This window comes from Triturus cristatus, chromosome 1_2 (genome assembly GCF_964204655.1).
Source record: "Triturus cristatus chromosome 1_2, aTriCri1.1, whole genome shotgun sequence".
NCBI lineage: Eukaryota > Metazoa > Chordata > Amphibia > Caudata > Salamandridae > Triturus > Triturus cristatus.
The window spans coordinates 806,717,854-806,735,915 of record NC_140580.1 but is presented as its reverse complement, the minus strand read 5'-3'; positions in this window follow the sequence as shown (position 1 = coordinate 806,735,915).

Here is an 18,062-nt window from a genome sequence, read left to right as displayed (position 1 = left end):
TCCTATACAGTCACTCATACATGTACTCACTCATCATATGTACTCATACACCTATACATCCTGTTACACAATGCCACTCATCCATAGAGTTACTCACACACATAGTCACTCATGCTAATAAAGAATCAAACATACATTTGCTTGCATATACAGTTATACACACACCACCACACTTACTTCTACGGAAACTTACTCATACTCTGTCTATAATACCTCTTTGCACACAGAGTCATAGTTTGATATTAGGCAGAAAACGAAATTTCTTTGCCAATTGGAAAGCACACTTACTACTCTTTTTTTGACAAGTGATAAGTACTTTTACAGTCTGACACATTTTGAATCCACTTTTCATATTCTGAAAAAAGCACATGTCCAAACAGCTTTTTGAGACCAGCAACATGTGTAACCTGGGTGACTGACTACACTCCAGCAAGGGCAACCAGCCTTAGTGATGCTGAATGTATTTGCATTACTGACTGCAACCTCAAACCCCACTCGGTTGTGAATACTATGCATGATTCCACAGGATAAGCAGCTGGGTGTGTGCTAAGAGTCTGCTTCTGCTGAAAAAATAGCTCCCCCTTTCCATCTAATGCAAATGTAAAATTACCAGAGTAATACGCAATAAATCTCTGTCTATAATTCCTCTTTGCACACAGAGTCATGGTTTGATATTAGTCAGAAAACGAAATTTCTTTGCCAATTTGAAAGCACACTTACTACTCTTTTTTTGGCAAGTGATATGTACTTTTACAGTCTGACACATTTTGAATCCACTTTTCAGATTCTGAAAAAAGCACATGTCCAAACAGCTTTTTGAGACCAGCAACATGTGTAACCTGGGTGACTGACTACACTCCAGCAAGGGCAACCAGCCTTAGTGATGCTGAATGTATTTGCATTACTGACTGCAACCTCAAACCCCACTCGGTTGTGAATACTATGCATGATTCCACAGGATAAGCAGCTGGGTGTGTGCTAAGAGTCTGCTTCTGCAGAAAAAATAGCTCCCCCTTTCCTACTAATGCAACTGTAAAATTACCAGAGTAATACGCAATAAATCTCTGTCTATAATTCCTCTTTGCACACAGAGTCATGGTTTGATATTAGTCAGAAAACGAAATTTCTTTGCCAATTTGAAAGCACACTTACTACTCTTTTTTTGGCAAGTGATATGTACTTTTACAGTCTGACACATTTTGAATCCACTTTTCAGATTCTGAAAAAAGCACATGTCCAAACAGCTTTTTGAGACCAGAAACATGTGTAACCTGGGTGACTGACTACACTCCAGCAAGGGCAACCAGCCTTAGTGATGCTGAATGTATTTGCATTACTGACTGCAACCTCAAACCCTAAAAGTATTCCTCATTTATAACAATACACCTTATTTTATGGTGAAAACATAGTCCATATTATTTTACATGTTCCTTACATTTAAATTTCTCCCAAAACACAAAACGATAAACACAACTTCAACAAAAGGAATTCCAATTCTATTATTCATTTCTTAATTTACCATATACATCCCCTCTCAAACTCATAACTCACCTTTAAAATTAGTTGTGAAAGAAATGTGGCACTCAAACAGCAGATTATCAGAGCCAGGATCTCTGTTCTGTACACCTCTCTCCTCTCAGCAGAACCAGATAATGGCAATGTTTCCCTCTCTTTTTCCACACATATACATGTTAATTTCAAATCACAGTGCTTCCCCCTTTTTTTCAAATGTAATCACACATTTCTATTGGTTGAAAACCAACCCTTTTCCAAAAGTACCCTTCCCCCAACTTGACTTCAGCCTAGTACCCTTCCCCCAACTTGACTTCTGCCTGCTACCATAGCAACAGCTCTTGAAACACTGCTGTGTAGAGTTAGGTCAGAAGTTCACCACACAATGTTTCATTTCCAAAGAGCAAGAGTGCTTGACTTTTCAAACCTAACAGCAAATTTATAGTACTGTTCTTTGGTAACACATTTTTCTGTACCAATACAAAACATGCTTCTATATATTGACACATACAGCCTAGTTTTTAGTGTAGAATGGTATGAAACAGCCAATGAGTTCTTTTTATTTTAAAAAAATATGTATGCCTCCATTTCCAAGCTGTCTTTCATTTCTTTTTCCCATTCTACTGAAATACACCTCCTGAGTGCATCCAGATCTCCTTGGAAGATGTTCACAGTGTGGATTGTAGGGCACAGCTATGTCTTCTGGAGTGAAAAGTATGCAGAGAAAACAGGTATGGTGAGAGACCTTGCTTTGCCAAATGTAGACATTAAATGGATTGGTCAGAGAGGGTTAAAGTGGCACCAATTGATGCCATTGGTGAAATCCTTCATGCAAATCCAACACCCTGACCTCATAATAGTGCACTGTGGTGGCAATGACCTAGGCACTTTGACTGGGGTAGGTCTGGAAATGCTTATGAAGGAGACCTTTGCACAACTGTTTTCACTTTTCCCTAAAACTGCCTTTGCGTATTCTAACATATGCCAAAGGCAAAAATGGAACTGGTCCAATTATTTTTGTCCGCAGATTGACAAAGCAAGAAAGCACATCAACAAATCTGTTTCTGCTTTCCTCCGAGACTATGGTATGGGTTCCATTTACCACAACAACTTGCGTCACGACATGCAAGACATTTATAGAGGAGATGGTGTACACTTCACTGATTAAGGGAACAGAGTCTTCCTCTTGAACCTTAGACTCTGCATCGGTACTTACTTGTAGGTACCACTAAAAAATCAAATCACTTCATAAACACAACGGCTCTTTTTAGAGCCCCCTAATATCTAAACACTTAAATTTGAATTTTATTTCTTTTTTTATTTTTTTTTTCTACCGTACGCGTACGGTAAGCTCACCGTAAGCTTACCGTACGCGTACCCCGCGATTTTTTTTTAAAATTAATAAATGTTTTTTTTGTACTTTTCTGTCCTTCTTTGACCCCCTTTCAAATGTTAGGGGGTCTGTAACTCTCTTCCTTGCCCCCTTTTCAAGTTATCTCCCTTTTTTTTCTGTGTGAAAACACACGAAATGGCGGCCGACACTTCCTGATTTCGTCCGATTCGAATGTTTACAGTCATGTGACAACCAATCAGATTTGAGCTCGCGCACGGCACCGTACGCGTACGGTAAGCTTACGGTAAGCGCACCGTAAGCGCACCGTAAGCTGCCACAGATATATATATTGATTTAAATGCTATTTTCTCAGGAACTACTGAACAGATGTACACCACACCTACAAAAGGCACTTCCTTGACCTGCGGACTTCCTCTCTGCCAAATTACAAGTAATTCTGTTCAGCCGTTCGGGCTGTAGCTGTGTCTAAAGGTCCTATGGAAAAATGCATGGGGAAAAGGCGTTTTGGGACCCCCCTTTTTTCTCAGCCCCCGCTTGACGAATCCCCCCGAGACTTTCAGGGTAGGAGCGGAGCGTAGCGCCCCATTAGTTTTGAAAATTTCGCGAGGATTCGTCGACCGGCGCCAAAGTTATTCCAAATAGAATGTTGCGGATTTCCTATGGAAACAGGGTCCTAACTATAACTACCTACTGGCGACCGCCAGTAGGTAATATATATATATATATATGTATATATTTATATATATGTATATATATATATATTATCTACTGGCGGTCGCCAGTAGATAGTTATAGTTAGGACCGAGTTCCCATAGGAAATCTGAAAATTCTATTTTGAATAACTTTGGCGCCGGTTGACTTATCTTCATGAAATTTTCAAAACTAATGGGGCGCTCTGCTCAGCTCCTACCCTGATTCGTCAAGCGGGGGCTGAGAAAAAAGGGGGATCCCAAAACGCGTTTTCCCCATGCATTTTCCCATAGGACCTTTAGTCAAAGGTACAGCCCGAACGGCTGAACAGAATTACTTGAAATTTGGCAAAGAGGTAGTCCTCAGGTCAGGGATGTGCCTTTTGCATATATGGTGTCAATCTGTTCAGTAGTTCCTGAGAAAATTGCAGTTAAAAGTACATAAATATCCATCTGCGCGCACCGTGCGCGAGCGTAATTCTGATTGGTGGTTAGATGTCAGTCAACATTCGAATCGGTCGAAATCAGGAAATGTTGGATATCATTTTGTGTGTGGCAATGAAAAAGAAAGGTGGAGAACGTGAAAAGGGGGCAGGGTAGAGAGTTCCTGACCCCTAGCCTTTGTCAGGGGGTCCCTGAAGGACCCCGAAGGGAAAAAAAATCATTTTATTTTTTTTCAAAAAATCGCGGGGTGCACGCTCCCCCAGCCGCCATTTTGAGTTTTAGAGGCAGAAGAGAGCTAAAAACACAAGTGGAGAATGTGAAAAGGGGGCAGGGTAGAGAGTCCCTGACCCCCTAGACCTTCTCAGGGGGACCATGAAAGACCTCTAAGGTCCCAAAAAAAAAAAATATTAATAATTAATATTGCGCGGTGCGCGCACGTCGGCAAAAAATTCATAAAAAAAATAGAATCAAAAATCAAGTTTAAGTGTTTGTTGGCTCTAAAAAAGAGCCGTTGTGTTGATTGAGTGTTTTTTTGTACCTACACGTAAGTACCGATGCAGAGTCTAAAGTTCAAGAGGAAGACTCTGTTTACTTCATCTGTGAAATGAACACCGTCTCCTCTATAAATGCCTTGCATGTTGTAACACAAGTTGTTGTGGTATATAGAACCCATACCATAGTCTCTGAGGAAAGCAGAAACAGACTTATTGACGTGCTTTTTTGCTTTCTCAAACTGCGGACAATATTGGTTGGACCAGTTCCACTTTTGCCGTTGGCATATATTATAATATACAAAGGTAGTTTGTGGAAAAAGTGACATCAATTGCACAAAGGTGTCCTTAACAAGCATTTCCAGACCTACCCCCGTTAAAGTGCCTAGGTCATTTCCACCACAGTGCACAATTATAAGGTCAGGCTGTGGGAGATGTAGAAAAGATTTCACCAAAAGCATTAATTGGTTCCACTTTATCCCTCTCTGACCAATCCATTTAATGTCTACATTTGGCAAAGCAAGGTCTTTCACAATACCTCTTTTTTCTGCATACTTTTCACTCCAGAAGACATAGCTATGACCTACAATCCACACTGTGAACATCTTTCAAGGAGATCTGGATGCACTCAGAAGGTGTCTTTCAGTAGAATGGCAATATGAAAAGAAAGACAGTTGTAAAATGGAGGCTTACATACTTTTTTTTAATAAAAAGAGCTTATTGGCTGTTTCAGACCATTCAACACTAAAAACTAGGCTGTATGTTTAAATTTTTAAAAGCATATTTTGTATTGGTTCAGAAAAATGTGTTCCCACAGAAGATTACTTTGGATATGCTGTTAGGTTTGAAAAGTCAAGCACTCTTGCTCTTTGGATTAGAAACATTGTGTGCTGAACTTCTGACCTCTCTGCTCACACCAGTGTTCCATGGTCTGTTGGTATGGTAGCAGGCAGAAGTCATGTTGGGGGTAGGAATCATTTGGAAAGGGTTGAAATTTGCAACCAATAGAAATGTGTGTTTCCATTTTAAAAAATGTGGGAAGCAATGTGATTTGAAGTTAACATGTATATGTGTGAAAAAAGAGAGGGAAATTTTGCCATTTAGTGGTTTTGGTGAGAGGAGTACAGCTCAGAGATTCTGGCTCTGATAATCTGCTGTGTGAGTGGCACATTTCTTTCTCAACTAACTACTTTTAAAGGTGAGTAATGAATTTGAGAGGGGATGTATGTGGTGTATTTTGATATAAATATTAGAAATGTGTTTCTTCTTTTAAAGTTTACATTTTATGTTTTGGAAGATATTTAACTGCCTTGAACGTGTAAGATATTATGGAGTATATCTTCACCATAAGTTAAGGTGTACTGGTATCACCCAGGAATACTGTTTTGTGCCTAGAATCACACCATGAGTTTGTGTGCACACAGGAATTCTTATCAGAGATTTCATTTGTGTTGCTCTTGTTCTGTAAGACTTGCACTCGTAGGAAAGGGGCAGCTTGTTTTATTGAACTGTGATGGTTAGCATACAGCACACATCACCATCTCACAGATGAGAGGCAAATGCTAACACATTTGAAAACAACAGGGTAGATTTTCCTTCCACTCCTGCAATGGGTGAGGTAGTTCCTACATGTTCAAAACTCCAATTAACCCTTACCACAGGTGATCTTACATACATCTCTGCAGTCTTCATGCAGTTGTGCAAGCGTCCATGCAGATCTCTCTTGCACCTGACAATACACAGTCTCCAGAAACACACTCTTAGCACACAGCCAGCTGCTTCTCCTGCACTCCCATGCTTACTATTCAGCACTGTGTGGTATTTCAGATAGCAGTGTGTAACGCTAACACATTCAACATCGCCAAGGTTCATTTCCTTTGCTCTAGTCTAATCACTCACCCAGGTTCCACATGCCCATGGTCTCAAGTAGCTGTTAGGACATGTGCTCTTTTCTGCCTCTCTAAACTATAAGGAAAATGTGTCAGGCTGTTACAGTAATTATCACTTGCTCTACCACAGTAGTAAATATGCTTTGAAATTGCCAATCAAATATCGTTTTCTGTCTAGAATCACACCATGAGTCTGTGTGCACACAGGAATTGTTGTCAGAGGTTTCATTTGTGTTGCTCTTGTTCTGTAACACTTGCACTCGTAGGAAAGGGGCAGCTTGTTTTCGTGAACTGTGATAGTGAGCATTCAGCACAAATCACTATCTCACAGATGAGAGACAAATGCTAACACATTTGAAAACAACAGGGTAGATTTTCCTTCCACTCCTGCAATGGGTGAGGTAGTTCCTACATGTTCAAAACTCCAATTAACCCTTACCACAGGTGGTCTTACATACATCTCTGCAGTCTTCATGCAGACTTGCGCTCGTAGGAAAGGGGCAGCTCATATGATAGGATTTGAAAAGCTCAAAAAAAATATAGTAATATATTTAAATTACATAAAGGTGTTTTTTTTTTGTTTCCTTTAGGTATTGCTGAACAACACTGAAATAAATTAAACATGCCTATAAATTCAAGAAAGAGAAAAGAACAGCAAAAACATCTATATTTGAAGACAACTGGACAACAGAAATTAGTTGAAGAACCTCATGTTGGAAAAAAGAAAAAGTCTTCTGGTAAGCAGACTAAGGATTTTTTTTAAAATATCCTGAAACTTAGAAAAAATGTACAAACTATATCCACTGCAAATAGTGTTTCAAGAAGAAAACAACAAGACAATAGAAAGAAATTACTAAATGCTAATGTACAATCAGAAGCAAGAAAGAATGACTTAAAAAGAAAAACAGAATTTCTAAACATTCGTAAAAAAATGTTTCAGAGAAGAGTGGTGTTCAATTTGCTAAAGGATGTGAAAAAATATAGGAAGAAAGCAATATTTTATAAGAAAAAGAAACATATTGAATAAATTGTTGCAAAGGCTTTGGAATTAAAAAGAAAACTATTCATTTTAATTTTGAACAGGATCCGTACATTAGATAAAATAGTCAATGTAATGAAGTCAAAAAGCAAAAGGAAAAGAGTAGTGAAAAAAATAACTTTTGTAATGTGTTCTTAGGAGAATGGAAGCATAGTTCAAGTACTGAACCATTTTTTAATGAAGAGAGTTATCTTCAAAGTAATAGTTTGCTGCATGCAGTTGACACCAGTGGTCAAAGTTATGAAGTTAAAGATGGTTATGTAATGGAAAAGGAGAAAACGGTTCCAAGAAATGAGGAAGAAGTGTTAGCTGATGAGGTTATGGGGAAACGTCCTAAAGCCCCAGTGTACACTTGGAATTGTAGTAGTATTTGTACTGTACGACAAGAATCTATTGATAAATTACGTGACTTTCTAAGAGAATATAGTAAAAAAAGTGTTAAAAAGAAGATTAAGGTGCTTCAAATACTAGATCCATGCAGAGTGAGAAAGAACACTGGTTTGCAAGGACATTCTCTGGCTTGTCTTTTTAGGAAAGTTTGTCAAAGTGTTTTCACCGTTTTAGGATGCTGGCAGTACATCATACTGAAATGAGAAAGTTTGTGAGAAGATTGTATTTTGCTAAAAGTCCAGCACTAAAGTTAAATGAGTTGAATAGTGCTCTGTTGCATGGATCTGTATCAGATGTAGAGAAGGTTACTGATGATATTCAGTTTTGTTACTTTGGTCCAGAACAAGAAAGTGCAGGAAATGACACAGTTATTGAAGAAAATGTGGAAGAGAATGTAGAACTTACTGTTAGTAAAAATTTTGAAGATCAAATGACAAAATGTACTATCATCTCTAATGAAAGACCAAATATTACTTGCAATTGTTGCCGGAGAAGCCATTATAAAACTTAAACAAGGAATGTTGATCTCTATAAAAACAGTGAAAAAGAAAATAATTATGAGTGGAAGGATTTTGCTACATATTTGTTTCTGGAAAATTGTTTCAATTTGGGTGAAGATCAGCGTATTTGTAAATACTGTTATAACAAGTTAGAAGAAAATAAAATGCCAGCTAGAGCTGTACATAATAATTTAGAATTGGTTGATATTCCTGCAGAAATTAGTGATTTAAATACGTATGAGTCTATACTCATTCAATGTGTCCATCCGTTTCAGACTATAGTTCGTATGGAGCCCAAAACAGGTAAATTACCTCCTTCAGATTTACAAAAAGGTTTAAAAGGAAGAGTTGTCTATTTGCCATTAGATTTGGAAAAGAAATATTGAAACAATTGATGCAGATAGTTTGGAAACTGAACCATTAGTTATTCTGGTTAATGGTGTACCTACAAAGAATAAGAAAATTTGGCAGGAGCTAGTAGATGTACGAAAAGTACAAAGAGCAAATTTATATTTGAAAAGAAATAATAAGTACTATGAATCAATTTATATGGATGAAGATGAAGAAGTTTTACTAGCAGACACAGGAATAACAACTGGGCAAATTGAAAAAGTGGATAAGTCAAAAGAAGAAGAAATTTATGAACATTTCAGCATACATCCTCTTCATTCTAAAGAAGTTATGGGAAACACTATTGATCTGTTTCAGATGAAAAAAGCAAAAGGAACTCCCGTGAGTGTATGGGAAGAGAGCTTGGAAGCTTGTTGTTTTCCCCAGCTGTTTCCTACAGGAAAAGGTGGACGATATGATGAACGTCCAGTACAGATTCCTGCTTCTGAGTATCGGACTACAAGATTATATGCAGAAGATCCAAGATTTCGTCAAAGTATTCCTTATTTGTTCCATCTTTTATTTGAAAGTGACTTGTCTGCACTATCTTATGCAGTAAATCATATTTTAAAAACTGGAGTACATCTACATAATGTGTCTGCAAAGGATTTTATGAACAAAGTGTAACAGCGAGATGATCATTTGGAATCTCAATTGATTAATCTGATGGCTTGTCAGCGTGGAACTAATGAATATTGGTACCGACGCCATGGAGAATTGAAATGTATGTTACGGAATTTAGGAACTCCTACATGGTTCCTTACCCTAAGCTGTGCTGAGTACGCTTGGGATGATTTACTGGACTTTCTTCGAGAGGCAAATTCAAATATTGAAAATATCCAATACAAGACAGCAGGAGAATTGTGCTCATTGGATTCGGTTAATGTTTGCAGATATTTCAATCATAGATTTGAGGCTATGATGTCCTTCATCTGCAATAACAAAAATCCACCTCTTGGAGAAGTTGTGGATTTCTTTTGGAGAAAAGAGTACCAAGCAAGAGGTGCTCCTCATATTCATATGCTGTTGTGGATCAAGGATGCCCCAAAATTTGGAACAGATTCTGATGATGCAGTTTTATCTTTCATGGAAGAATATGCAACATGTGCTATACCTAAAAGCACAGAAGAAAAAAACTTAAAAGAGCAAGTTTTACGTTTCCAAAGTCATCGGTGTGGAAAATACTGTCGACGAAAGTACAAGAGTAAAGATAAATTCTACACAAAATGTCGATTTGGATTTCCATGACCTGTTCTTTCAAAAGGAAGAGTAAACAGTTTTATGTCAGCTGTGCGACATACCATTACAAGAAAATCTCCGAAAAATACCTATCACCTAAGAAGAAAAGAAGAGTCAAAATATATAAATGACTACAAACCAGTCATTTTATCCATGTGGAATGCTAACATGGATATTCAGTATGTAGCTGACAATTCTATTGCTGTTGCTCGGTATGTCACATCTTACATCACTAAATCTGAGAAAACGGAATTGAAAGAAATGTGGGAAGAGATTTCTCACGAGAAGACTGTCAGTAAAAAGCTATACAGTTTCAGTTTAAAGATATTATCGCATCGAGAAATTGGGTCATACGAATGCTCAGATAGGTTATCATCTGCAAGTCTGTACTCCAAATCCAGAAGAATAATTTGGGTAAGTTTAGGCCTTGCAGGAATGCGAATTCGGGTACTGAAATCTATTCGAGAAATTGAATATTTAGCAGAGAACGAACCAGAAAGTACAGACATTTTGAAAACAAATATGTTGGACACATATTACCCAAACAGAAGTCATCATCTTGAGAACATGTGTCTCTATGAAGTGCTGCAGAACTACATTTTTGCACAGAATGCCACAGAAGACATCAACAATGGAAAATATAAAGTCATTGGTGAGGAAGGATGTTTGGTGAAACAAACAAGAGGAAGTTTGATTAATCACAGGAAGCTGAGTTGCAACACTACTGACAAAAAGGAATTTTACTACTTAGCACTTTTACAGCTGTTTAAACCATGGCGTTCAGAGGATGAATTACTTGGAGATTTTCAGAGCTATGAAGATTCTTTTAATGCATGTAAAGATAGCATAGAATGCAGTACTTTCACAAATTATGTACAAATGTTAAATGAAGAAATTGAACAAAAGCTACAATTGCAGCTGAAGTAGCTAGAGACAGTTCTCAAGACAGTAAAAGTTCTGGTACGCTCAGTCAAGATCCCCTAGGACAACCAATCGTAGAAAATGAAGCTGCAATAGCCATGACTGAAGTGTAAACAGCTATGAATCAAGCTCAGGGAGATTTAATAGACTTACCAAATTTGGAACAACAACTGAATGATGAACAACAACAAATTTATGAAGAAGTCACAAAACAAATTGATCATGGATTACTACATGAAAATAAAGAGTGCTCATGCACATCATTTGAACCAATCAGAATGTATGTGAGTGGACAAGCTGGAACTGGAAAAAGTTTCTTAATTAAAGTAATTGGAAGCTACCTACAGAATAAAACGGATTCAACTTTGTCTTGTGTTGTTACTGCTCCAACTGGGTTAGCAGCATATAACATAAAAGGAATTACCTTACATCGTTTGCTAATGTTACCAGTAGAGCATGAGAACAAAATAGAATACCACAAACTAACAAGAGAAGTATGTTTTGAAGTTTCAAGAGTGTTGAAGAAAATGAAAGTTCTCATTATTGATGAGGTAAGCATGGTATCAAACTTAATGCTTGCCTTTGTGCATTTAAGAATGCAGCAAATTCTAAAGACAGACTATGACGTGTTATTTGGAGGAAAACATGTTATAGTTTATTGGGATCTACTGCAGCTCACTCCAGTTAAAGGATAACCAGTATTTAATACACTTGCACATGAAGACACGAAAAAGTCCTTAGGAAGTATAGGTAATGTGAATATTTGGTCATACTTTGAGTACAAAGAACTCATTACCAATATGCGGCAAGCAAATGATGATGATTATGCAATTATTCTCAAAGATATCAGAATTGGACTACTCGCAGAACATGTCAGAAAAGCTTTACAGAGTCGATTGCTATGTAATTTGTTTCCAACAGAACAAATAGTTCCAGAGAAAATATACAAGGAAATTGCAGAAAAAAATGCAGTAATCTGCTTAATGCCAACACTACATAAATGCTCTATATTCAATGAAGAACTTTTGAAATTGGAAAATGAAGAGATTATGAAAATGGAAGCCGTGGATAAAATACAGCATGAAGGAATAACTATTATATTGACAGGCAAATTGAAAACTAAATTGGATTCTCTAGAGAAAAACATATCAAAAACAGCTGGTTTAGAAAATAATCTTTATGTATGTATGAACTGTCGAGTAATTTTAAGACGTAATTTGAATGTAGAAAAAGGTTTAGTGAATGGAGCTATGGGTAAAGTTGTGGGTTTTGTTAATTTCCAGAAAAAAGATGGAATTGAATTTTTAAAAATAAAATTTGATCAGATTGAAGAGGTTAAAGACATTAGTCGTTGTTCAGTTCTTTTTTTGCTTGTGAAAGACTTATATGTACGTAGGAAGCTGTTTCCGTTTTCTCTAGCATATGCTGTAACTATTCACAAATCTCAAGGATTAACTGTAGATAGTGCTTTTGTAAACATTGGATCTAGTGTGTTTAAAGAAGGTATGGCATATGTTGCTTTGTCACAAGTGAAAAAATTATCTGGTTTATTCATGATAGACTTTGATGACTCAAAAGTTAGTGCTGATGCAAATTGTGTAAAGGAGTATAATAGATTAAGAAGAAGCTATGCTCCTCATTTAGGTCAGTATCCTGTGTTTGAAAAACGTGTTGTTTGTCGGAAAAGGAGAATTGAGAATATCTGTAATGAGGATGTACAGAAGAGAAAACAAAAAGAGAGTGATGTGATTGCAAGCAAAAAGAAAAAGGACAATGTTGAAGAGGTTGTTGGTTGTCATTTTGAAAATAGCTCTGGTGTCAACTGCTACGCTAATGTAGTGCTGAATGTTGTATTTTATCTTGAAAGTTTGCAAGAGCAGATAATACTAAATCATGAGAAAAGATTTTGTTCTCTGCTGAGTTTCCTTTATGAGAAGTTGAGTAATGATAAAACTAAAGTAGAATGTGCTTCTGATGTTAGAAATATTTTAGATGTATGTACTGGATGTACACAGTTTACTCAAAATGTCCAGCAAGATGCACAGGAATTCTTAATGTATATGCTTATGGTACTGGAAGATGAAGGGGTAGAATTAGAAAATATGTTTGGTCTCTCTTATAAATGGGAACATTGTTGTGAAAACTGTATGAACACATGCAGCACTAATGTTGATTTTGAAAGGTTCATACACTTAACATTACCAGAGAGTAAATCAGTGACTTTTAGTAAATTAGTTAAAGATGCAAATTACAACATAGAATGTTCTCAATGTAAATCAGAAATGTTATCAACGTTACTTTTAAAGAAATATGGGCAGTATATAATTTTAATGATGCAACGTTGTAGAGCTGATGGAACAAAATTGGACACTTTAATAAAGAAGCTTGTAGGAAATCAATTATCAATATCAGGAAAGACTTTTGTTGCAGTTGCAATAATTTTCCATGATGGACCTTCTATAACTTCTGGTCATTACACAGTTTATCTAAAATGTGAAAAAGGCTGGACACTGTGTAATGATTCTCAATTGATTTTCAAGCATCGTTTGCCTGCAGAATTACCAAATTCCTACTTAATTTTTCTAAAACCAAAATTTTAGATACCAATTGCAGCATCTGAAGAAACCATTATTTTGATTTTATAGGATTACCATTGGATATTTCACCTAAAAAGGATTTAAAAATTACCATTTGGCCACATGGAAAGGTAAATGCTTCTATTGTGGACTTCTTTGACAGATATTATTTTGGTGTATGTGCTTAAGCAACAAGATTTACAGACGTTATTTATTGCAAATAGTTATTGTTCTTAGAAGATATTTTTAATATATATGTTACATTTCTATGAAGGTATGTTTTACTGAGGATAGATTCAGGGCTTTTTTAAACAATCTTTCAGATTGTTTATTTTTTTGCCCGCTGTTAAGTGATGAATGCAATTGATATCACTATTTTCAGTGAAATTCAACATATTCTGAAAACAGCAAAAAAAGGGCAAAACATTACTTTGTTAAATATGAAAATATGTGTACTGTATTTTAAAATGTATTGTTAAATATTACTACTTTTTTTCTTTTTTTTCAGATCGAGAAAGAAAATTTAGGAAATTGAATCCATTTTTCTTGTAATTAAAAAAACCCATTTCTTTCTAATTAAGTTATTTTGTTGGTCAGGTAAGTTTAAAATATCTGTATTTCTCACCCCTTCACTTTCATGCTCCCTTTTCTTCACTTCTCCTCACTCTGCTTTTCTCATTCCCCTTCCCTCTCTCTTCTTCCTTTACTGCTCTTTCGTAACTCCCTCACTCCTTCTCTACTACTTCCCTAGGTTTACTGCCTCCATCACTATTTTTTCAACCATGTTTCTCTCCCTGTCTCCATATGTCTCAGTCATGCCTTACTCCTTCTCAGTTCCTTGCTCTCTGTCTCTGTTTCTGTCTCTCTCCCTTTGTCTGTCTTACCCTTAATTTCCTTAACATCTCTGTTTCTACCACTCCTCCTCTCTCCATCACTCATTTTCCATCTATGTTAATTTTTTAACCTTCTCCGTCATTCTCCTTCCCTCACCTTCCCTAACTGTCACTATCCTTTACTCATAGTCACTCCTATTCTCCTACTTCACTTCCTCCTGTCTGTATCTCACACCTCTTCATCTTTTCGCATTCTTTCCTTCACTCTCCCTCACTCTCCTTTGCTCATTGAAATCCTGACTCCCTTTCTCTCACTCCAGTTTCCTAAATCCCTCCATCCCCTCACTCCCCATCTCTCACTTTCCTTTACCCCCTTTTCTAATCCTCATACCCCTTATCTCACCATCACTCCACTTCTCTTACTTTCAATCCCTTTACCCTGCTGTACTTCATCCGCTTCACCTGTTTTTACTCCCTTTTCCTATCTCCGTCCCTTACTCCCCTTTTCTCACTCCCCCTCCATCACTCTCCATTACTCACTGCCATTCCCTTACTCATTCACTCTTCTTACCTGTATCCTCTACCCTTAGTCCTTTTGTTGCAGTCAGTCTTTCCCTTCCCTTTCATGACTGATCATACTTTCCTTTTCTCACTCATTCTATCTGTCCTTTCCTCCTCTTCACTCAGTCATTTCAATCATTTCAATCATTCACGTATACACTACACATTCATTCAATAAAATTACAACACAGTATATTAGGAATATAGCTATTCTTGGAGAAGTGAAGTGAGTTCTGAAAAGAACTGGTTTTTTTTTCTTTTTTGTTTTGTATTTTTTTTTTGTTTTTTAACAATTTTGTATTTTTTTAAATTTTTTTAGAGCACCAAAAAAAAACTGGTAATGAAAAACTGTTCAACAGGAACAAAAAAAAAAATGAAAAAATTATGGGCTGGAACATGTGTGCTGCTGTATTCTGTTTTCAATCAAGTTAGCCTATGGTTTTTTCAGTGAATATGCAAGGTTTTTTAAATGCTAATTCCTAATTATAACGTGTGTGAAACCTATGGTTTTTTCAGTGAATTTGCAAGGTTTTTTAAATGCTAATTCCTAACTATAACGTGTGTGAAACCTATGGTTGTTTCAGTGAATTTACAAGGTTTTTTAAATGCTAATTCCTAACTATAACGTGTGTGAAACCTATGGTTTTTTAAGTGAATATATATATATATATGAAAGCCAAAGTCCTGGAACAATCCATAATGGGATCCAACAAGCAGGTACGGACCACGATGTGGAGAGTAAATTCTTTTATTGAGTTAGCAGATTAAATTGCAAAGTGCATAAAAAGTCTCACGCAAGTGCTCAGCCTGACGCGTTTCGACTGCCCACGGCAGTCTTGATCACATGACGCGCAGGACCAATGATTGTCTTTATATAAGGTAACTAATGACTTAACCGCTTAGATAATTGCCAACACAGTTTACGAGTAAACATAAACATAGGACTGCATGTTTTGCCATGTATACAGATGAATACAAATATTCTTCTAAACGCTAGCACATTTAGCCAATCAATGTTAAATGGAAAAATATAATTTATCACCACGGTAGGTATGAGAATACATTTGTCGAGTTAGAACATAGTGTTCCTATATGCTCATTACCTAATCTAACCTTACTGTTCTAATATTAAACATACAATGCTTTATAAAGTTATTCCTATTTGTGAACAATCTGATTAATTATTAAGAAAAAATGTTCATTTATCACAAATCACAAATATTCAACTTCACTAAAAGGGAAATCATATTATCCGTAATTGATGATTCTATCTAAATGTATAATACATTCTTGTTAACATGTAATGACTGGCATTTTTGCTTATCAGCAGAATCAATTTATAATACAATTTAAATAATATATTTGTTTAAAAAAAAAAACACACAAGTCCATACAAATATAATAGGCATAATTAGCGGTAGTTATGAGCAATGGTGCAAAATCGTGCAAAGTAACGTGCTGTTTTTAAAGTGCATAATAACGTAAACTTAATAAATGAATATAAAGTACATAGCAGCTTATAGATCATATTTCTGTCGTTTTTCCATTTTTCAAGGGATTTGAAGTGCAATGTTCGTACAGATACACGCGTCATCCTCTTCAAAATTGATCATATTAATAGTATCTAATGAGGTAAAGGAATCAAAATATTTTTGCATTAGAATTAAGTACAAATTTGAGATATCAAAACTGCTAGTTAGCCATATAAGAACGTATAAGTCCATCAAATTCAAAGCGTGGCAGCAAAAAGATCACATATGATTGCACAACTAAAATGATGTCTAAAATAGATAAAATCTGATGATTTAAAACTAACTCTAAAATCCCATAAAACCAAAAAAATCTAGATACCTAGATAAAATATGGTAAAATTAAGGATAAAACGTCAGTTAAAATAAACCAGGAACCGATCAATTCCTCAACATCATTAGTTCATTATAAAAAGTTATGCAAATCTTCATTATTATTAAGCCCATTTGGCATTTTTGTATCTAATAACATAATGAATTCAGACTCCGCTTGTCTCAAACTCTTCTCCCTGTTTCCCCCTCTAATATTTTTGGGTATTGTACTAATAACATAGTAACTGAGGTCATTGAGGTTGTTCTTATGTACCAACTTTAAATGTCGCGCTACAGGATATGTTGGATCGGAGTTAACCACAGCTCTCAAATGTTGTAAAATCCTGTTAAAAACTTGCAACTTCGTGCTGCCTACATATAATAAGTGGCAAGTGCATTCTAAAATATAGATTGCATATTCAGTTCTGCAAGTTAGATGTCCTTTAATTTTAACTGGATCAGGACTGAATGCCGTGACATATTCTGATACATTTTTTCCAAACTTACAAGCGCGACAAGAACTACACTTAAAAAACCCATTTCTAGCTGATAACCAAGTATTAGAGGTCACCACCTCAGGACTATTTCTGACTAGAGCATCCCTCATTGAGGGGGCCCTTCTAAAAGTCAAGAGGGGGAGTTCTGGCAGAATTTGCGACATAGTAATGTCTGTCCTAACTATTGGCCAATTTTTATAAAGAATTTTACGTATTTGTCTTTCTTGTCTACAATAGTTAGTTATCAATCTGATGTTGCTCATAGATTCTAAGACAGTGGAGTCCCTATCATTGTTGCCAAATCTTGATAATTCTTGGGCCTCATGAATAGTGTGATGATACGCCACCAGGGCTGTATTATTAGCCTTGTCTTGAGCTAAATGCAAATCGGAAGCCGCATAGCCCCTATTTAAAAATCTTTCAAATGTATCTTTTTGACAGGCTTTTAAATCATCCTCATGGCTGCAAATCCGTTTGATTCTTAAAAATTCCCCATAGGGGATGCTGCGAATAAGATGGCGAGGATGAGAACTTGTAGCATGTAATACAGAGTTCCCGGCTGTTGCTTTTCTGTGCAATCTAGTGTGTAATGTGCCGTCTCTAATAAAGATTTCAACATCCAGGAATTGTACTATGGTGTTACTAATGTTAGAAGTGAACTTAAGATTCAATGTATTATCATTAATTTCTTCAACAAAGGTATTGGCAGACTCCATGGTACCTTTCCAAATTAAACAAACATCATCGATAAATCTCCACCAATGGAGCACATGTTGTTCACATACCAATTTGTGGGTGGCCATTAAAACATGCTCCTCCCACCAGCCCACATGTAAACATGCGTAACTGGGGGAGAAGCATGCTCCCATAGCCACACCGCGCAACTGTTGGAATAC